This window comes from Pipistrellus kuhlii, unplaced genomic scaffold, assembly GCF_014108245.1.
Source record: "Pipistrellus kuhlii isolate mPipKuh1 unplaced genomic scaffold, mPipKuh1.p scaffold_m20_p_10, whole genome shotgun sequence".
Taxonomy (NCBI): domain Eukaryota; kingdom Metazoa; phylum Chordata; class Mammalia; order Chiroptera; family Vespertilionidae; genus Pipistrellus; species Pipistrellus kuhlii.
In genome coordinates this window covers 44,884,354-44,908,392 of record NW_023425405.1, presented here as the reverse complement: position 1 = coordinate 44,908,392, position 24,039 = coordinate 44,884,354, and the positions used below count along the sequence as shown (strand labels likewise).

Here is a 24,039-nt window from a genome sequence, read left to right as displayed (position 1 = left end):
ACGAATGCACTTTTGCTTATGCATTGCTAATGCATAAAATGTAATTTGCTTTAAAATCCTCTGTCAAAATTCTACTCCTCCTTTATAATCCAGCTAAGCCCACTGCTCCAAGGAGACTCCTTCAATCTGCCCTCTGGAACAAAGAATGCAAATGATTAACTTTTTATCTCCTCAGAACTTCTTTATGCCTATGTGGATCTTTCTTATGGCACTAAGCATGTCTTGGCTAATATTATAATTACCTTATCACCATCACTGGTTTTTAAGCTCTTTAGATACACTGATGATGTCATCTTTCTTCAATTATTGTTTACTTAATAATCTTTCTTATTCTGCCTAGCCCATAGACAATGGCTTCTCTAGAAGTCTGGAAAGATGATCCGGGAGAGATCTGTTCTTGGACTCATTCATGGAACTAAAGGTTAGTTACAATCATTTAATACTTCAATTGAGGAAGACCTTTTTCAACAGGTGAGAATTCTAGGAACCATAATATTAATATTACCCTAGTTAGAGAGCTATTTGTAATAGTTTCCTAGGGGAGAACTTAAATAGCCATACAAAATAAACTGGGGAGCTTAAACAGCAGAGATTTATTTTATCACAGTTATAAAGGCTAGAAATCCAAGATCAATGGGGTGGAAGGTATCATTTCTTTTATTTATTTTTTCTTAAATATGGAACACTTCACAAATTTACCTGACATCTTTGTGCAGGGGCTATGCTAATCTTCTCTGTATCATTCCAATGTTGTTAGTATGTGTGTTGCTGAAGCGAGCACAGGTTTGGTTTCTTCAGATGCCTCTCTCCTGGCTACCTTTTTTATTGTGTCTTCACATGGCTGACCCTCAATCTAAGCAATCTGTGTCCTAATCTCTCCCATTAAGTGCATGGGTCATTTGAACTAGGACCATTCTAATGACCCCTTTTTAATTTAATTACCTTTTTACAGATTGTATCTCCTAATGCAATCACATTCAAGGGTACTGGGTGATAGAACTTCAATATATTGGGGGGAGGAGAAGTGTTGGACAATTCATCCCATGACACTAATATTTAAATATCTAACTTTCTAACTCTTCTGTTATCTTAATATTTCCCCATGATAAACTCTCAGAATTAATACAAATATACCTATTTTTTGCTTGTTTTTATTTATCATGTTGGCTTAGGTTTTCTAAATAGGTTAAGCGCTAATTTTAAAATAAGAAATGGTATTTTCTGAGGGATGATAATAATTCTAGTTCTCCACAAATTTTTTTCAAGAATGAGATTTTGAAAGCATTTCATAAACACTATTTATTTAAATGACTTTCAAAAATTCCTGCATTATATTTTTTATGTTTTTAGATCTAATATTAAATATATCCAGATATAAAATATAAATCATAGAATTTGAATACACACATTTTCAAAATTCTTCTGTTATTCTTATTAATTCTGGTTTAAAAAAATATGCCTTTTCTGTTAGGAATAAAACTTGATTTATATCCAAGGCCTTAAACAAAAATGTGTGTTTATAATTTAGGTACCTGAATCCTTGGTTGAGAAATCGATTTTTTAAACACAAGAGATTTGGCTACCATCCGCATTTCTTACATTCTGTGCTTTAACATTTTCACAAGTATGGAACAACAAAAGAAGAGCTGTGTTTTGCCCAGGAGCAATTATTTTAAGAATAGAAAGAAAAATCAATATGAGACAGCAAACTTGTCCAAGTAGCATTTAAGAAATAGAAAATAGCTAGTTACTTTGATATGCTCCAGCTAGATATTGTACCCTAGTTTGTGCTTTTTCAACTTGGGAGCTACTAAAACTTCATTATGAATATAAAACAAAAACAAAAATAGGAAACAGCTAAACACCAAAGACAAGACAAAGAAAGCTTTTTATCACATAAATCAGTTGTTTACTTTCTCCCCCCACCCTCCCTGCCCCAGATAACACTGCCACCTCTTTGGAAAGAATGACAATTAACAATTTGCCTTTATCTGATAATATTTTTAACAGCAAAGAGATTATGAAAGAATTGCTTATTATCTCCCTACAAATGGATGTATCTTTATATGCACAGGTATGAAATTTGTTAACATAAAATGTCATCATGGGAGAGTGGGTGGGGCTGAACAGAGAAGGGTAAAGAGTGAGGGGAGGAATGAGAGACATCTGTAATATTATCAGCAATAAAAATATACATATTTTAAAATGTATATATGATTAAATTTTCTAAAAAGAATTATATACAGCTACTACCTTGCGCCCAATGTAATATATTAGAAACTAAGATATTAAAATTAACTTCTTCATATCTTTTATTGTTCATTAAATATTGGCTAATTTTGAAGATGTTGCAACTATTTCTTACATTATCATAGTCAATTTTACTTGCATATTGAGTGCAAAATCCATTTCTCTTGGTTTTCATATTAATAACAGAGAGGCCACCATAAACATCTATAATATACATAAGTGATCGCAATCAGCACTCTTTGTCACAAGTACTAGCAATTCTCACTTAATGAGAGTTTACTATTTTTCAGGTACTATATTAAATGCTTAAACATGGATATATAAACTATGGTACATCCATATTCAATGTTAAAGATAAATGACTTATCAGTACATGAAAAGACATGGAGGAATTACATGTATATTACTCAGTGAAAGATGTCAATACGAAAAGACTACAGCTGTATAATTTCAACTGAATGACATTCTGAAAAAGGCAAAACTATGGATACAGTAAGAGTAGTGATTGCTTGGGTTTAGAAAGTGTGTATGTGTGCAGGAGGGAGATGAATAATTGCATCACAGAGGATTTTTAGGGCAGTGAAAAATCTCTGTATAATACCATAATAATAAACATGTATCATTTTATTTTTGTTCAACACTATAGAATGCACAACATGATTACTGAACTGCAATAAAAACTATGAATTTTCAGTAATTATAATGTCAATGTAGATACAACTGGAACAAATGAATGACTCTGGTGGACTATGTTGATAATGGGGGAGGTTATTCATGTGTGAGACAGTGGGTACATGGAACATTTCTGTGCCTTCTCATTTTTTGCTGTGAACCTTAAACTGCCCTATAAAAAGAAGAAGAAACAAAAAACAAAAAAAAACAACAAAGAAACCCCAACAACACATGTTCTAAAGTTAGAAACATTTATTTTCCCAAAGGATCTCCACTACTTTTTAGCAATTTGAGTCAGGTAGTAACTTTTCTAAGACTACAACTGCATCTGTAAACAGGAAACATTCATAGTCTGACTTGACAGGAAAATGCTGTTAGTTAATTTTCATGCCACATGTTTAGCACAATTTCTCTAATGCTTTTATTCCAAGTTTGTATTTGTAAACACAAAAATCTCACAGGAATCAAAAAATCACCATGACCACCAACTAAAGTATGATTATGTCACTGCTTTCGCACCTGCTGTGCATCCCATATCCCTATCTTGTCGGTGTTACACAGTCCTTAGCTATAAATAAGAATGATCTTGACTTCTCCTTCTCAACCTTACTGCACATAGACCTGCCATGTAATTAGGTTTACAATCCAACACTGTCCTTTTACTTCTCTGTACTGATCATCTCTCATCTAGTCAAGGATATCATCCTCCCATAAACTGAAGCTAGTTTAATGTTCATGATTCTTATTAATTCTCGCACTGCTGCTGGAATGATTTTTTAAAGCAAATAATGTGCCACTTATAATTTTTAAGTTGGGTTCACATTGCCATCCAGAGAAGCTTCCAATGGCATTTTGCACAATAAAATGGAGCCGGCCTTTTAGTCTGGTCTGCCTACCTCTTTGGCCTCTTCTGCCAGCATCACAAGTTTACATCACTATTCAGACATTTTAGCTTAAAAGTTTTCTGTTAGATTTTCTACTCTTTCATGCCATTACTCTTCACATTTCATGTTTTTTTTTCATCTGGTTACTTTTTCTTATCCTTTGAGAGCCACATTTAGCTTCACTAAATCAGTTCCCTTCTCAGTCTATTCTGACAAATAATGTGCCTTGCCATATCTTTCCCACCTCTGTAAACCATTACACTACCACAAAGGTTTACTTGATACAAGAAACTTGCCATCAAGGGTTATACTGAGTTCAAACCAACATAATAACTTGAAAGTCAGAATATAAAATGTGCTTCCTTAGTATTTGTGAATATTGAAAGAAAAAAATAAAGGAATAGTTAGTGAAAACATGGAAAGAACCATGATGGTAAGGAGTAATAGAAGGAGGGAGGAATAGAGACAAATTAGAGCAGATATTATTTTTGGAAAGATCACTTAAACAAACAGAATGTAAAACATTTAGTGAGTTTCACAGAAAACAAGGACATGAGCTATGTTTTAGAGTTATTTGACTATATATAATAATCTGGGAATCCACTCTAAAACCACTCAGTATTATTGAGTTTTTAATAAGACTGTTCTTTTCAATATAGATAAGTATTCCCTAACTTCAACCTACAATAATAAAAGCATAATATACAAACAACCAAACAGCAGAATGAACGTGCAGACAACCTTCCAGATGACCACGCTATGACACCCACTGGCGCCAGGCCAGCCAAGGCGGGTAAGATGTAATTGGTTGGGGGCCTGGCCTTTGCCCTATGATTTCCCTGCAGAGGGAGGTCCAGGCCCCCAGCCAGCGGGGCTATTGATCAATAGGAGGGGGGTTCCACAATCACCCAGTGAGGGCTAGGCCACCAACTGGTGGACTGTGGCTGGTTGATCCTCTTTGGGATGATCTATCACAGGACTGCCGTACTGTGAGAGGGCACAGGCTGGGCTGAGGGACCACCCCCTGCCACCTGCCAAGTGTACGGATTCCATGCACCAGGCCTCTAGTGATATTATAATATTTTATTTAATTGATTATAAGATGACATCTATTTTAAGATTATAATAGATTATGTAACCCTAAAAAAGAAAATTTATCAAATAAACTCTAACAAAATTATAAGGGATATCTTTACTTCAGAAATGTTAAAGGTGAAAAAAAAAACACACATTGTGGAATCTATGAAATATAAGCCATAAAGTGACATAATTTTTATGGACTGTTCATTATGTACCCCAAAAGAAAAGAGAACCATTATTTAATATTGCCTGATAAACTTGGGGTCTGCAAATACCAATTAGAGAACCACAGAATAATTTTAATTATGACTCTAAAATGTCAGTAGTTACTGCCAAGAGAGAAACATGATATTTTACATGACTCAGAGAGTCTATAAAATATTCTAAGTTCAGGTAAAACAAATTATTCTAGCTAAAAAGACAAAAAAAAATTATCATAGGTAATAGTTAATTCTTTGGAGCTCTCCTATGCAAAAATGACTGCCTTACAACCAATCCCATTAAATGCTCTTATACAATACACAGTGCAACTTAATATTTCAAAGCCAACAAAGCTCTAGAGATAATACTTCCCCCTCCATGCTTTCTCTTTCAATGACTGGCATAATATATGCCCAAATGTAATTAACTAGAGGCCAAGTGCATACATTTGTGCAGAGGTGGAGTCTGACAGGGCAACCCCTAATGGGGCCGATCAAGCCAGGCTGGACATTGGGGAGGGGCTGCAGGTGGTTGGCCAGCCAGTACCACCCCCTGGTAGAATTCCTGGTCAAATTCCTGTTTGAATGGTCAATTTGCATATTAGCCTTTTATTATATAAGGTGTTTCACAGGTTCTTCTCTTCAAAATTATAATGTTACAATATTTATTAGCAAATTAGACAGACATTATTTTAAAACTAAAATTTTTAAAAAAAGATATTAGTTCAATGGTGGGATTCAAGGAATAATGCAAGCATTGAGCCAGATACAGAGGGAGGGATCAAGTGGCTGAACAAAAATTCTCTCGTGTGACTAAAATGCAATATGCAGATAAAATTTGCACAGTAGCTCATCAGCAATTGGCTCAAAACTGAATACAACCTTAACACAAATAATTGCAAGGCAAGTGTCCACTAAAATAGAAGCTGTGAATTAACCACGATGGAGCCAGTTGGAGTCATTTATGTCCTGGGAACTAATTTGGAGGCTGGAGGCTATGAAGTTTGTCTTAAACATGCTCCACCCAGCATGTTTCTCCATGAACTTTTAAACTTTTCACCCATGCCTGAACTTGAATCCCCTCCTCACCATGACAACTGGATTTCTTACTTGGAAAGAAACCAATCCATTTTGCCAATCAACATCTTTCATTTGCATATTGGGCTCAACCAATCCTTATTAATTTAGCCAGAATCCTTCATTTACACAAAGTAGACTGGACTGAGGACAGTGCATGCAGCCCTCGTTTTACTAGGCCTGCTTTTCTTTGTATCTCCAGAGCACAATTAGGTTGCTACCTGAATAAGTGCCCTGGATTCCAATCCCCTCTTTGCTCAAATAGATGCCTTTTTAAAGCATTGCCAATGATAAGTAATTACCTGCTCAGGAATTTAATTTTGTTGAATCAGTTGACCAACTTCCCAGGTAGGTACATTAGTTCAAATTAAACTTCAATGTTCTAACTATAGCCAAGCAAAGTAAGTATAAATTTGCAAATCTAAAAATTCTTAATTTTTTCTCTCTCTACTTCCATAGTTTATTTTTAAAATGCAGTATCTTGCATATTTTTATTTGATCAAAGAACTAAATCAGAACCATCCTAATTGTAAATTCAAACCTCCCACACCTTAAAATCTCCTAAAGGGCTTAGATATTTACTGCACTGCCATCCTGACTTCATAAATAGGAAAGACCATAAAAACCTTGATTTGTTTTTACACGATTTCACTCCCCCACTCTTCCTGCATCACAAATAATCCTAAAACATTCAAACCCTAGAGGGTAACATAGATTGTGGAATAAAATGGGACATCTTCCTACCCACTGGCCAATAAGGGAATGTGGAGAAGAAAGTGCCTAGAGAATTTTAGAATGAAATCTGTAATGACCTGTGACATTCTGTCACAATTACTTATTGCTTTTATTTGAAGAGACTCACTACAGGCTTTATGGAAAAAATTTAAAATGATGACCTTTTACTTATTTTTTTTTTTTGGGGGGGGCCGCGAAGGATGATGGGAGCCTTCTGAAGAATCTTACTGGACCTAAAAGCATCAACATAAAATTACTTAGTCTATCATCCCCATTATTATATGTCCATTATGTACCTGGACCTTTTAGGATTGTCTCCATCAGTTAGACATTACATGAGTCTATTTTTAAAGGGCAGCATTTGCAAAGTTGGCAAAGTAAATTACTTGCAGAAATAAAAAAGGCTGTCAGTAGGTATAAATGCTTTTGCAAACTTGTGAATTTTCTAGAATACAGGACAATATTACTGAATATTTAAAAAATGTGTGGGGTTAAAGTACTCTATAATATATATTCCTAGTTTGACCTTACACAATAAGAAAAAATGATTGGGTTAAGACAGGAAGATAAGTCAAAGTAAATAAAATACTTCTTTCACATATAAATTCAGTCCAATTACTCAAATGCTGCTATTCTTTTAGAAAGCCAGCCACCTAAGGCTTCAAGTCATGTGTAAGAAGACATTTAGCTTCTCTCTTGGGTAAGTTCCACAATTTGTGTGGGTGCACACGCTTTATTCAATAGTGTATTGGCAACTTACATCTGTTTTCTTGATCCATTTGAAAAGTAATTTCGCAGCACTTTTCAAAGTACGGGGCCTCTGCATCAGAATTACTTACAATGTTTACTAAAAAATATAGGTTCTTAGGCCTTACACTACAGATTGAATCTCAGAATCACTTTCGGAGTAAGTACTAGATATAATAATTATGTCAACCTTGCGTGTCTACAGTCTTCCCCTGAGATCTTTATACACAATAAAATCTGAGAGCCACTGCCTTAAAACAAAATGCTCCCAGAAAAGCTTGCTATATATTTCACCATGAAGAAAGGATGTTATTTCTATACCGAAGTTCAGAAAATGAACTCAAACTTTTCAAAATTTGGGATTTAAATTAAGTCGTATTAAAATATTTTTAGAAAAAATATGCATTTTACATATAGTTGTCTTCAATCAAGTACTAGGTAACTCAAATGGTCAATAATCATTTATATAAAAGGAGAATAAAAATGCACATATCTGATGTAGTGCCTCAATGATCAGAAATAACCACCAAGTCACTATCACTGAGATTTAATCAGTGAGATCGTTGAGTACAGATTCTAAGGTTATTTTCAATAGGCCAAAGGTTATTTTACCCTCCAAAATGCACAAATCCAAGCTAACTGGAGGTGTAGACTCTAGAACTACAGAGGTTAATTTAACATTGGAAGAAAGGTCAGGGGATCATTAGTCCAGTCATCTCATTTTAAAAAGTTGAAATCATACATGACAGCATAAGGATAAATTCTTTAAATATGTTTTTATTGATTCTTAGAGAGAAAAAGGGAGAGGGATAAAGAGATAGAAACATCAATGAGAGAGAAACATCATCCATCTGCTGCCTCCTACATGCCCCCCCCTACGTGGGGATCAGGCCAGCAACCGGGGCATCCAGGCATGTACCCCCACGAGGAATCAAACTGATGACAGCTGAGCCACACCAGCCAGGGAAAGTCAGAATTCTTGACGTTGAAAATATTCCTATTTACTATCTAAACCACACAACCTCCTTACTGTATTGTCTTATAAGTTTCTTAAATAATAAAATTTCTCTTTTAACAGCTTTTAATTGCTTGTTTGGACTGCTACAAATAATCTTTTTACACTCATCTAACATGCATTCCAAATTGTGTACCCCATAAATTGAATATAGCACAGAGATGTTAGGTACCTCAACACCTCCCCAATGTTTGTACTATGAAGCCATATAATTATTTCTTTTAACATCACCAGAGGATATTTTATCCATTCATTTTTTTAGAAAGAGTGAAGGGGAGTGAAGAGGGAGAGGGAAAGGAAGAGGGAGAGGGAGAGACAGAAAAATCCACTTGGAACAGACATATTGATTGGTTACCTCCCACACACTCCAACAGGGGCTAGGGATCAACCTGCAACCAAGGCATGTGCCCTTGACCCAGAAAAAACCCAGAGCCTTTGGCCAATGCTCTAACCACTAAGCCAAACCAGCTAAGTTAATTAATTTTAAGGCTTTATTATTTGACTAGAGGCCCAGTGCATAGTGGGGAGAGGGGACACGGAAGGTTGGCTGGCTAGGGATGGGGCTGCATGAAGTTGCCCGGCCGGCATCACCCCCAATGGGCTGGTTGGCCACTGCAGTGGACGTCAAAATGAATATAGCATTTTGTTCTTTCCAGCATTCCAGTTGCTATATATATGTTTTATATCATATATATAACTTTTTAAATGCTCATTATTTAATCATAAGGTGTATTTTTAAGATATGGTAGCTTATAAAACTTGATAAAGAAAACATGTGTGACATACTATATGTCATATACACACACATATATAGTAGCATATATAGTATTGAACATGAGTATTCTTTAAAAATAAAAGAGGATCAACCAATAAATGAGTGTTTTGGTTAAGATGCAATAATCACTATGCAATTCCAGGTTAGGACTGCAAAAATAAAAATCATGGAAAACTTTCATCCTATAGACTAAAAGGCCAATATGCAAATTAACTGAACAATAGAATGACCCTTCGCTATGAGGCACACTGACCACCAGGGGGCAGATGCTCGATGCAGGAGCTACCCCTTGGTGGTCAGAATGCTCCCACAGGGGGAGCACCACTCAGCCAGAAGCCGGGCTCACAGCTGGCAGGGTAGCGGCAACAGGAGCCTCTCCATCCTCCACAGCAGAGCAAAGGATGTCTGACTGACGGCTTAGGCCCTCTCCACGTTACTGCCGTCAATGGGACATCTCCTGAGGGCTCCCCGACTGTGAAAGGGTGCAGCCCAGGCTGAGGGACGCCTCCCAAGTGCACAAATTTCAAGTTTTAGTATAAACAAAAATAACTATCAATTGATTTCCTAATAAAAAAAAAATGAGAGTAGGCCTAAAATAGTCATGACAGACATATAACTAACAAATCTACTGAGCATTATTGATAAGCGATTTGCCAGAAGAGATGGATCTGAGGTAAGAGCTGAATTGCAGATTCATCCAGCCTGGTGGGTAAGAAGTGAGGCCCTATGCCATCTGAAAGGAGTATCAAGATGAAACTCTCAAAGAGGTCAAAGAGAGGTCAACCTAGGGGAAGCAATCACTTTTCCTAGTTAAACAGAAAGCAAAGGCAGGAGAATAATGAAAGATCCAGAAAGCCATGTCATGACATAAAATGGATAAAGGAATATCTGTCATTCATAAGTGTGCTGAATTTGAACTAGCATGTGAGAGGTTAAAATGATAGTAGCATATTCTCTTGGTCATTAGGATAATCTAGAAAAAAAAAAAGGCTAAATATTTCCATGGATTATAAATTGTAATTAATATTTATTTTCTGTGGCTTAAATAATATTTACTATGGTAAGAAGAGTTGTGTGTATATAAAACATGTCTGAATAAATAGCCCTGGTAAAGTTATTTTTTAACTTCTACCACCCAGTGCTTATATACTGCAAAGACAGCAGGTAATAAATGTCACCTTAGAAATCCAAACTCCAATGTGATAGTTTAATAGCCTTCATTGGTAAAATAGTCAGATCAACCCCCCTTTTAACAACTCCATAACCCTATTCACACACACATACACACACACACACACACACACACACACACACACACAATCACACACACACACACACCATCTATGGCCCTATCCATGAAGCATCCCATATGCTCCCAGGGATAAAATCAGGGTGCTGCTCCTTCCTGCTGAGCTCTGACTGGTGCTGAGGCTGCTGTTTGTGACTGTGCTCTCATTAATTGCCAGTGGCTCTGCCAGAAATGCCACCTGACCTTGCTGCTCATTACTGCTCGCTCTGCTGCAGCTCCCACAGATAAGGGCTTAAAACCTGCCTCGACTGCTGCTCACAGCACTGCCTCTTCCCTAAGTGTGATGACATTACCACTCTGCCCTCTGCAACACATTCTCTTCTCTGATATCAAGAGAATGCACCCAGTCCTCCGAGTACAACTATCTCAGAGGGCACCTTTGGAGCAAAACACAAAGAATCACAGGATTTTTCCAATTCTACCCGAGAAACTGTTTCTCCTAGGTGCAAAAAAGTCACCAATGGCTGGAGGTGGGTACTGGCTGGTTTTGAACAAGTTCGAGATGCAGTGAACTGAACCATGACTCACCTGTCCCTTTAGTCATGATTGCTGAGTCCAACTTCACAATGATGATCATTTTATAGATTTTTTTTTCTTATGAGCAACATAGTACATCCTGATAACATGATTTGTTACTGCTGTCAACCACAGACTGCAATGCACAGTTTATTAGACACACCAGAATATGGCTAATATTCAACACATTTAGTAAAATGAAAATAGATGTGTAGGTGGCATATTAGTCTATATTGATATGTAAAAAAATTACCAGAAATGTAGTGACCTAAAACAACACTAATTTATCGTCTCATAACTCCTGAGGTCAGAAGTTCATGAATAACATAACAGGGTTCCCTTCTCAGTGTCCCACACTTTGGAATCAGGTTGTGAGCTGGAGCAAATGCTCATGCAGAGCGTGGGGTCCTCTTCCGAGCTCATTCAGGCTATTGGCAGAATTCAGTGCCTTGTGCTTAAAGAACTGAGGTAGCTCAGCTACTAGGAGTCTCCAGCCATTACTTGCCATGTGGCCCTCTCTAAAACGTGGGGGGTTTGTCTTGTGAAGGCCAGTTTGTAAATAATATTTGCTCCTGATTCTTGCTTTAAAAAAAAAAAAAAAGCTTAACTTATTAGGTCATTTTGATTAATTCAAGGTCAATAAGTCAACTGATCAAGAAATGTATTACATCTGCAAAATATCTTTTGCCATGCAGCATAGTATAAGGAAGGGAGTGATAATCTTATTCACAAGTCCAGCTTGCACTCAAGGGCACAGAATTGTACAAGGCGTGTGCATCAGGGGGCAGGGATATTAGGGACAATCCTAAAATTATTCTTACCACAGGTGGGCTGGTATTCAAATTCCACATGCTAACCTCACATGCAACTTTCAGTGCCTTGTCTATAACAGGTGCACTTATGTCCTTATTGAAAATAACACCCTTCCAGCCTCCGCAGTGAGGCTGTGAACTGCATAGCCTACATGTGCCATCAACTAGACAAAGTCACAAACCATTAGCTTTAAAGCTCAGAATAACCCTGAGTCAACTCAGGACTCACTTTCTAATCATTTGGGTTGACTCTGGCTTGTAGGGTAGTACTTGGAATACATACAAAATGACTTAATCCAATGCTACTCCCAAGAACCTGAAGTTATTCTGGCAACAAGGTCATTTGTTTCAAATATTTTGGAATTTTTAATTTGACAGTTGTTGACTAAGAGCCAAAAGACAGAGCTTTACGGTTAAAGGGGCTCTAAGAAGTATGTCTTTGGATACATTAAATGCAAATTTGGTTTCATGTCGTTCATGACAGGTCCTTTTGGAGGACTGTATGAATAAAACTCTTATAAAATAAAAAGGCTTGTATTTGTAATTGGATCTGATTTCAAAGTTTCAAAGTTCTCATGTAACTGCAGCCATTATAGAATTATGGGAATGAATGCTCCTACTAAAAATTAGTATTTGCCTTCATCAATAGGCTATGTCATGGGTAAAATAAAAGTATTGTTAAATATAGCAGTCAATGTCTCTCCAGATAAAAGGCAAATTACATATAAATCCTATATTAAAAAGACAGAGGATAGTCATTTGCAACTAAGCAAATATTCTGGGTTGAAGTAAAAAGAAAATAAGTTTATTTACATTTCCTCCTTTAATGATAGGATGTTGAGTATAAATAATAACTGAGTGTAAGTATAGTGATTATTTAAATGAAAGCAAAACTAGCCTCACCAATACAAGCCCTGCTCATCAACAGCAGACATTCACCAAGTCCTGGGTATGAGGCACACATCAGATTCAAAACCACACTACTTGGCATCAACTGTCTTACATCCAACTTCCACTTCTCTCTGTTTCAACCAGTGTTTTTATCACATTTTCTGTCCTTGAAGCTCAAAACTTCACTCACATCACCTCTATTCACCATAATCAATCTTGTTGAAAGATTTATTTTAATGCTCACCATACTATGCCCTTAACTTTCATTCGCCTGGCACTCTTGTAAAGAACCTTGTACCATGATATTACATGAGTCATTCGCCTTCTAACACTGAACTACATTTGCTGCCTAAAATTACTATCCCTTCCAAATTTTCACATTTACTAGTATACAGCTGCTAGATGATCAAATTCCTAACAGAAGTTAATGTTTTCTGCATGTTATATTTGAGTGCCATTTGACAAGTTCTCTTCCAATTACTTTATATGCATTTCATAACTTAAATCTTGCAGCCACTCTTATTATCTCCATTTTTCAGAAGAAAACAAATACCAAAGAAGTTTACTAAGGTAGAGCCAGGCATCTGACTCCAAAGTATTTCCTATGATAACTAGTGTATTGTCTTCCCATGTATTTTAACAAGCTGGAAGCATGCCCATTATCCATGAAGTTAAGACCGAATGCTTTAATCAAGAACTGAAATCTACTCTTCTTAATCCCTGAAACTAAACGGTTCCCTCCCATCACTGCCATTTGCCTATCATTTGGCACGCCTTCTTCCCAACCTATTCAAATGTGATTTATCTTTTAAGCTGATCTCAGGTTTTGACCTTTCCATAAAGTCCTATCTGACCACTCAGATTATTGTGCCATCCCCTCCTTGAAACTTCTGAATATCTACTTCATTTTCCCACTATAAAATGTTTTTCACACTGTGGATATTTGACTTATTTGACTGTCCTCTGTGACATTTGCCTTATTGAGAGAATACAAATTATTTAGGGACCAGAGGCCTGGTGCACAAAATCTGTGCACGGGGGAAGTGATTGTATGTCCCTCAACCCAGCCTGCACCCTCTTCAATCTGGGATCCCTCAGGTATGTCCGACTGTCCATTTAGTCAGACATCACTCTCACAATCCAGGACTGCTGATTGCCCCTAAATGCTTCTGCCTGCCAGCCTCATCACTCCCTAACTACTCCCCTGCCAGCCTAATCAATGCCTAACTGCTACCCTGCCAAACTGGTCACCCACAACTTCCCTCCCCTGCTGGCCCAGTCACCCTTAACTACCCTCCCTTGCTGTCCTGGTTGCCCCTAACTGCCCTCTTTTGCCAGCCTGGTCACTCCAACTGCCCTCCCCTGCAGGCCTGGGTCACCCCCCCCCCCCAACTGTCCTCCCTGCAGGCCTGATCACACCCAACTGCCCTCTACTGCTGGCCACTTTGTGTCCATATGGAAGCTGCCATCTTTGACCACATGGGAAAGGCCATCTTGTGTGTTGGAGTGATGGTCAATTTGCATATTACTATTATTTTTAGACAGGATAGGAACTTTGCCTTATACTCTTGTTTGGCTTCCAAGAATATAGGTTGATAACTTACATTAGGAAAGTCCTTTGCAGATAGTAGGCCCTCACTCAATACAAACATATTAAGAAATTTCCATAGCAAGCACCTACACTGAGCAGGGTTAGATATACAGAGATGACTATATATACTCCCTGAAAGGGCTTCCTTACTGTGAAATAACATTTAGTCAAATTATGAGATAGATATATATAATTTGTTACAAACACAATAACCACAGCAAAAACGATATTGGCATGTTGCATCAGAAAGACTCAAGTAAGGCTGAGTAAGATTATTTTGGGGTGATAATATGTCATATCCTGAGAACTACAAAAAGAAACAGGATAAGGGAGGCACAGGTTTTATACTTTAGGAGGATTAAATGGACTAGCCTGAAAAAATATTACACAGGAAATGAAATATTAGAAATTAATAAAACAATAGATGAAGCAAAGCAAGGAGCATCCTGGATGGCAGGCTACAGATTTGGGGTTCTCTTTGAAATGTATTCAATAGAATGATTTTGAACACCACTCAAAACAGACACAGCATCTTACCAATCAGAGTTGCTGTTATGATTAAAAAAGACAGTGTTTGTAAGATTCTCACCTAAGTATGCTTTGTCATTGTTCACTGATCAGAATCCTGCTCTGTACAGAAAATTTGCCCTGATTCCACAAAATAGGGACAGAATAAGAAGGAAAAGGAGGCAAACTTCCAATTAATGTGTCCTGAAAGAAGAGAGAGACTCTGGTTCACAGAAACTCAATAAACATTTGTGGATGCAATAAAAAAAGTTAAGTTGTCTTTCCTTTGATGCCATGGACATTCATGCTCCCTCAGAGATGTTAAAAGGATGGAAAAGGAATACAAATTATTAATTTTAAGTAGTCCTTCCTTATTAAAAGTTTACAAAAGTGAAGCCATTTTTAAAATAGAGTTAGAGCAGCGATTCCAGAGAAACTGAGCCAAACCAACATTGGCTTATAAAGAACTGGTTGTAAAGATACAGGAAAGCAGACATCATGACCATCAGGGCTAATGATAACCAGCCATGTATAGCTAAAGAGTAATCTAGCTGGTTAGCACCAGAGAAATTCCTGTCTTCTATTCATGTATTTCCCTTCTTTTTCTCATAAAAACAAAACAAAACAAAAACCCCACCTTGCTTTCTCCCTCCATAATTTGGGTTTCTGCCTGTATCTATGCCCCAGATTGTATTTCTTTTTTTATCTCAAGTAAACATCTGTTGCCTCTCATTTTGGCTTCTTGCTTTTAAGTTAACACTTTTAAAGTCACCTTTCCCTCCCAAAGTGAATGAAAATGTTAGTACGTGGAAGATCAGCTATTGTGATTAACACAGGATAAGTCGGCCTAGCCCTTTCCAGCATCTCAGGCATTCCATTTCCTTCATGAGAACCATTTCGCATAAATTACCTGGGCCTAATCATCTTCACAAATTGCTTGCTTCCACGACAGAGACTAAGTGGAAACTAACCACCTTGTGCCCGTTTTGAACCATTCGGTCTTCTGCTTTCCTGAGGCAGACACTCACTTCAAGAGCACGAAAACTTAACCAACTCTCCCCTTTCATGCCAAGAAAGCTTCTTACAGTCACAGTTATCTCAAGATTTATTCTTTTTTTATTCTTCTGTTTATTTCCCAAAATTCTTTTCTACAATAAATAATTCTCTTGCTATATCTTTAATTACATGTAAGAAATTAGAAGAAAAAAAAAACTAATTAAGAAAATATGAAGATTCTAATCTTCACTTTGCCAGCATCTCTGGGATCTTGGCCATATTACTTCATTCTTCTGGGACTCACTTTCTTTAGCTAACAAATTAAGCTTTATGCCAGTTCTTGTTCAGTTACATTTTATAACTCTCAAATCTGTATCACACATCTCCTGAGTTGCAGCTTTCCTGGTATTTCTCTCTTTATACACATTTTCCTTCCTGCAGTTGCCTCAAATTCAAATTTATTTAAACTAATGAAAACGCCCTACTCCATAGTCATTTCCTGTGTTTCTTGACAAGATCACCAAAATTCTCCGTTACCCAGACCTGAAATCCATAATTCTTGAGTCTTCTCTTCCCTGTATCTTCAATCTCAACTCAACAGCAATATTCATCTTTGAAGTTTGCTTGTTTTCATCTCCCTCTCTCTGTAGTCTATTACCTTTCCATTTCCATTCCTCCATACTATTTCTGATTTGTATTGTTAGTCACCTAGACAATTGCTAAGGTTCTAATTTAATTTATCTGGCATCAGTCAGTGGTAGACTGGAAATATCACTTAAATGAAGTGATAATGCAATTTTCACCTTTGAGCCCTATCGTATGTAGGACATTATTTACAATTGAAAATGATACCAATTAGCCCAAACTTTTTGAATATCCCACAAATTGATTAAAAATAGACTGGTATTAAAATTATAAACTAAGAATCATTATGAAAGGGCACTGAGCAGACATTTTCCCACCTTGTGAGTCATAGCTCATTTCAATTAGGATTTACTGAGAGTGTTTCATTGTACCAGATATTGAGCTAGTGGTTAGGGAGGTAGAGATTACTATTTTTCCCCTTCAAGGTTTCCTGCCTTATAGGGGAGATAGAAATGTAAACAAAACACAATGTAAACAGAACAAAATTGTGCATTAGAGGAGTAATACATGTTATGCCTTGCATTTAGCTTTTTTCCATTCAATTACCAAAGAACCTTTTTCAATGCAAACAAAGTAACTACCCTGTATTTATCTTGTTACTTTGCTGTAAAAATTTAGTGAACCATATGAATTCCCAAGAAAATGCCCAAGAACTACATAGTAATAGTGAAATGCAACTACATATGCTGTGATAGTTTAACTTTGAAAGCCAAAATTGAGTTTTATTTTTAAATAAATTATGATCCTTAATATTTAGTATCAATAATAAAAATGATTTATTGAAATCATAATCATGCAATCAAATATGTGAAGATGACCAATTTAAAAAAACAACAACAAAAAAACCTTATGAGTAATGAAAACAAATCCCATTTAGACCCATCCATATTGTCACCAATGCAGTTGGTTAATTTCTGAGTGCCTTGATTTAATTTTAAAAGGTTCCAGCTAGTTAAATTAGCCTTTTGTTTTAGACTTTCAACCAAAGATGACTGAACTCTAAAGTATATCTTACACATTTTTAAGTATAAAATGACTGGAAAAAATAAATAGAAAAAAAATCCATGAATTCTAAATTATGACCAAGGTTTTTTTGTCAAAAGTAAATGGAATGATACTGAGGGTTGACAGAATACAAGTAGTATAACGCTGGGATGAATCATTAGATTCTAATGCATTTTTAAACCTTGTACATGAAAATAGTAAGTCACCACTATATTTCTCTTTAATGCCAAGTTAAATATCACATATCAAAACAGTATTGGAAAATTATTCATGTGTTGTATAAACTTTTGATTGGATATAATTTAAAAGTTTTTAACAATTATAAACGAAACTATGTGCCTAAGAAATGCTGGTTCAAAATTTTAATACAAAAACATTTTCTTTTGTTTTCAGATAACTATGAATGCATCATAACCATATTTTTTCTATAAACATCATCATGCTTATATGGTCTGAATAAAAACTTATGTCTTATTTATGTCTGGTCTTTAATGCCTCTCTGCATTACTTTGGAGACGTCTCTTCAAATCACTCCTAATTTCTCAGGCTTTCATAAAACTCAAATCTATATATATAAAAGGCTAATAGGCAAAGTGTCCTCTCAGGAGTTTGACCAGGAGAACAGGAGTTTGACAGCTCACTATGACATGGGCTGACCATCAGGGGGCAGCATAAAATATGGCAGGTGACCAGTGGTGAAGGCCTAGGCAAGGAGGCTGAGAAGCCTGGGAATTTGTGGGAGGCGGGGAACCTGATCAGCCCTGATTACTGGCCAGGCCTAGTGACCCTACCCATGCACAACTTTCGTGCACTGGGCCTCTAGTTTTATGTAAGTCTCCTATACATGTTCATACTGAAATCTATAGATCATTATATTCTCATAGTTTATTCCTGCTATACAGTTGATTTAATTTCGGAAACCAATCATTGTCTCACTGCTAGAAAGAGGCTGGTCAACCTTGAAGCTCTGAAAGGTCAGAGCTTAGCACTCCCTATCTAATTGAGACAATGGTAACTGAGGCAACTTCCCCATTTTGTAATCATGTAAATCCTTACTGATATGATAATCCCCGCATATTACCTGCCTGAGAGCTATGGGTGTTTCCCAAAGCTGCTTAAGGGTAATGGGTGTATCCCACAGCAGCCTCAATAAAAGGGATAGCAAGGCCAGACCCTAGGGGAATCTTCCCACTAGAGATTGACTCCCATCTGGCCCCCCATTTGTCCCAAATTAACTCTTTTCTAGTCTCTCTCTTCATTTTAGTGTGCTGCCTTCTCCAGAAACCGGACCCTGAGTGGGCCCTAATCACGTGGGTTGTGTTAAGGGTTCCCACAATTTAATATAAGGAATCCTTCAAAAGGTAAATGGTTGAGAAATACACTTTCTTAAAACCTTCCTGTAAAAGACATTCATAAGGTTTGCACCCCTATGTTCATTGTAGCATTACAGTGACCAAGACATGGAAACACCCAAGTTCCTCTGGATATATAACTAGATAAAGAAGATATGGTACATATATACAATGGAATACTACTCAGTCATAAGAAAAGATGAAACACTTCCATTTGTGACAACATGGATAGATCTTGTGAGTATCATGCTAAGCCAAATGTCAGACAGAAAAAAGTCAACAACCATATGAGGTCATTCATAAGTGGGATACAAACCTGAAAGAGCAAATAAACAGATAAGACAAACTAAAACACATAGGTATTTTCTAGAGGGAAAGGGGATAGAGAGGTGGTGAAGCGTAAAGTGGGCAGAGTATACAATAATGGAAGGAAATTTGACTTTGGGTGGTGGGCACACAATGCAATATACAGATATGTATCATAAAATTGTACACTTGAAAGCTATGATTTTATTAACCAATGTCACCTCAATACATTCAATAAAAACTTATAAGTAATGACATTTTAACTCCAAAATAATCCCCATTTTTATTTAATGTTATATTCCTCTGGCTAAAAACAAAGCAAAAAGAAATAAATAATATATAAAAACAAACAAAACACTTGACTATTTATAATCCTCTGTTCATCAATGAATGATAACTGTTTAAGGAATATCTGAAATTCTTAGGTTTAAAAAGCTATCTAGTAATCAGCTCTCAAATCTGTCTTCTACAGATGTAATAAGGTACACATGTGGAATAGTAAACAGTACATATTTAACATGGTTACTCTCAATATATTTTGGGGCACTACTTCTATATCTAGAACATGATATCCTGCTTTAAACAATTTAAAAGTATAATTTTAGATAGTTGTATATATGAATGTGAGTCAAAATGCTAAGGGTTTTAAAAATCCATTTTATTTATTTTAGACTAAAATATTATATTCTGCATATAGGAAGCCATTTTATAAAGTCTAGTACACAGAGTACAACAATGAAGTGACATTTTGCACTTATATTAATAGGTCCTGCTGTCTTTTAATAATCATTGCCACTTCTCTGCTACTCTATTATACTTTTCTTTTTCCAGTCAGTGTGATTGAAAGGGGTCAACAAAGAGGGGAGAAAGGCTAGATCTCTTTTGATAATAATAGGATTGAATTTTTAGGAGGCCAGCATAAGTTAATGAATGCTCCCTAACTCGTTTTCTTTGATTCCATCACATCTTTCTCTGGTCTTATCCCAGAGACCTGCTAGTATTACTGTTATTGGGTTCTTGGATTTTTTTTGTTTTGTTTTTTTTGCTATTGTTTTTGTTTTATTCCTCACCCAAAGATATGTATTTATTGATTTTTTTTTTCAGAGAGAGAGAAGTGGAAAAGAGAAAGAAAGAAGGAGAGTGAGAAACATCTATGTGAGAGAGGAACACCAGACTAGGGATCGAACCTGCAACTTAAGTATTACTCTGACCAGGAATCAAACTCAAAACCTTTGGTGTATGGAATGATACTCCAAACAACTGAGCCACCCATTCAGAGCTGCTGTTGGGCTTTTTAAGTGGTTTTACTACCAAAAAATAAAAGTGGAGGCTGAAACCAACTTCTGTTAGACTTCAGGAAGAGTTTTAAAGTTAAAAAAAAAAAATCTTTACTACAGATCAAAATGCTTAAGTAGATGCATTTTTTAGCAATAAAGACAACCCAGTCTCAATAAAATTTCGAAAAAGTTATTTGTATCAGAAATTTGGCCGGTTTGTCTGATTTGAGATTACAGTTCACATGGAATCTAATCGCACCTGGATTAATCATTCCTACAAGTGGGTTACTGCTTTTCACATGAAGTCAGCTAAATAAGCATCTGAAAAGATGATTTAATGAAGGAGGAGTTTCATAACAGAAACTCATGAGATCCATCAAGGGAAACTGTTCAAGGTAGAATGGGTAAGTCTAAAATACAGGGACTTAGAAGACTTAATGGAAGAGATCCAAATTGTCTCAACAACAGGTGGAAAAGGAGGACAGGCCAGAAAAGACCATCAGAAGTCAAGATTGCACCCTGGCTGGTTTGGCTCAGTGGATAGATTGTCGGCCTGTGGACTGAATGGTTCTGGGTTCAATTCTGGTCAAGGGCATGATCCCAAGTGGGAAGGCAGCCAACCAATGACTCTCATCATTGATGTTTCTATCTCTCCCTCTCCCTTCCTCTCTGAAATCAATAAAAATATATTAAAAAGAAAAAAAAATCAGTGATTGCATTTTAAAATAATCCACCAGAGCGATTTCCAGCACTCAGAGTCCAGGGAAAAGCTATGCCCTGCCTTCTGTGCTCTCAAGTCTTTCACATGCCTCCTAATAATGGCTACTTAGAGAAATAAATCTTTAATTTCAGAAATATAACCAGATAAATGCAAACTGAACCTATCACTTTATCCTATAATCAGTAAACATACATTATTAAAACATAAAAATGATGACATCTAGCCAAGAGATTTGCTAGATACAAAAAGCACTCAGCCTTACTTTCAAGGAGTTAATTGCAAATAGAATTTTAGGTTGGTAGGCTCTAAGTCAATTCTTATTTATTCCCAAAATAGCACATATCAACTTTTACTGCCTTATTTTTAACAGAACTTGTGAGGATGCACACAAGAAAGAGAACCTTATTTTATGACACAAGAAAGCAGACTTGCAGGTTGTGTAAAATTATCCCATCTGGCCAAATTATTATGATTAAAATGATTACTACATATATTACTAGCATTAATTGTTAATACAAACCTATTTAGTCGAACTTGGCATTTAAGAATAGAAGCAAAGAAAAACATATACAGTTAGCTTAAAACAAATGATTATTTTTAAAACCATACATAAGTGATGTTTAGAAAAAAACAAGTTATTGGAAGATTCTTATTAGAGTCCTCTAAATCTAAGCCAAATAGCAAAGGCAAAGTTAATATATAAGTATAAACCAAGTAACATGATGTCAAATGTCATTATTTTACATTACCAGTTGAAATAATGTTGCTAAAGAAGATATATGTACTGGCGGATACCATTAAAATTAGGGTGCACAGCCTAGCCAGCATGGCTCAGTGGTTGAGTGTTGACCTATGAACCAGAAGGTCAGAATTCAATTCCTGGTCGGAGCATATGCCAGAGTTGCAGACTCTGACCCCCAGGAGGGGGTGTGCAGGAGGCAGCCAATTAATGATTCTCTCTTATCTTTGATGTTTCTATCTCTCCTTCTCCTTTCTTCTTTGAAATCAATAAAAATATATTTAAAATAAAATAATAAAGGGACACAAAAATTATATATGTATTTCAATGTAGTAACATTATAATACTAACAAAAGTTAAAGTAACATACTCATCAAAATTGTTAACCAATAAAGTAGTGCTAACTCAAAACCAACATAAAAACTGCAGAATGGCCCATATAGCTAGCCAGAAATTATTTTTATTCTTATTTCTAAACCGGGTCAACTAAAATAAAATAGGAGTGGTGATGAATAATCAGCTCTCATTTTCCCTCTCCACTATTCAGGGGGGCAGAAATAACTCTGATAGAACCATTGATGATGACGAAGAAGAAGAATACCCTCCTTTTTCAGCATTTTAATTTTAATTTTTAAATTTTTTTCTAAAAGTGGTTTGGTTTTAAAGATAAAATAACTAACTGGTTTCTGGAAGCCTTACACTTAGAAATGAACTCTCATTTTTTGTTACTGGATGTTCTATTTATCAGTATGTTTGTTACTATATATATATATAGTATATGTATATGTATGATTAAGTGGATTTAATATTTTTTTGCATTTACTAAATAAAAAAATGCTTAGTTTTTCTCAAACTACATCAAATTAAAGATGAACTCAAAATTGTCAATTATAAAGGCTAATTAGAAAATCTATTCCCCTACATAATTTGAATGATCTACCTACTAAAATCATCAGACTCACACAAAGAACAAAACTGACCACCTAGAAACAATGTAAAAAACCTGATACATTTTATGAATGATAAAGGATTTCATAAATCAGTGAGGAAGGAGAAACACTGATACAATCAACTATGTGAAAAAATCATTTTAGAACTTCATTTTATATTTTATTCACAAAATTAATCTCAGGTTATTAATGTGGTCAATGTGAAAAAATATAAAGTAACATATCTGTTTATTGAGGAACATGTTTATCTTAGTAGATTAAAAACAACATTGCTATGATGTTAATGCATGTTAAAGCTAATAAACTATTAAATAAAAACTATAATGTTTAAACTATCTGCATGTTTTAAAAGCAACAGAGAAAATGTGATCCCAACTTCATTAACCAATATGTATAAAAAGTAAGCGATTCAGCAAAAATGTTAATTATGTGTGGAGGTGAAATATTAGCTTTTTATGTTTTTGAAGGTTTCTTTTTACACTGAACAAAAATATATATTGAGGTTTTCTATATTTCATAGCATATACAAAATTAATCTAGACAATCCTGTTTCCTAGTTCTCTGTTAACCTTTAGTTCCATGTGCTCCTTGATTGTTCCCAAATTTTCAGGGCAACACTGTATATTGTCATGGACAAATTATAATCATGACTGTAATGGCTGGACCCCACCATTTTAAAGCAGATGGAAAATCACTGCATCTGTTGCCTATTAGTGAATAGGTTTTAAAATGGTAAAAAAGAAAAAAGTATGTGCTTTAAGTGTACATGTAGAGAAGGCAGGATTCAGTGCCATGTCATGATTTCAAAGAGTATTAGTAATGATCCTATCATCAAAAAAAAATATTTCCAGCAAATGGACCATTTTTTTAAAATTTCACCATTAGCGATCTATTTCTTGGATACAAATCTCTCTCCTTTCAACAAAAAAGCTGGTTAGAAGCAGCTAAATGAGGTTTCACCTGCCATTTGTAATAATAATAGGGTGA

At 35.8% G+C, this 24,039-nt stretch overlaps 1 protein-coding gene and 1 non-coding gene across 7 annotated transcripts in view; both read right to left on the bottom strand.

The window, feature by feature from the left end:
* Nucleotides 1–24,039, bottom strand: part of PCLO (piccolo presynaptic cytomatrix protein) — a 253,191-nt gene that overhangs the window by 174,757 nt on the left and 54,395 nt on the right. The window lies entirely within an intron of this gene.
* LOC118714672 lies at nt 672–781 on the bottom strand. Its single transcript, XR_004986663.1, has one exon. It is a non-coding gene; the product is annotated as a U6 spliceosomal RNA (small nuclear RNA).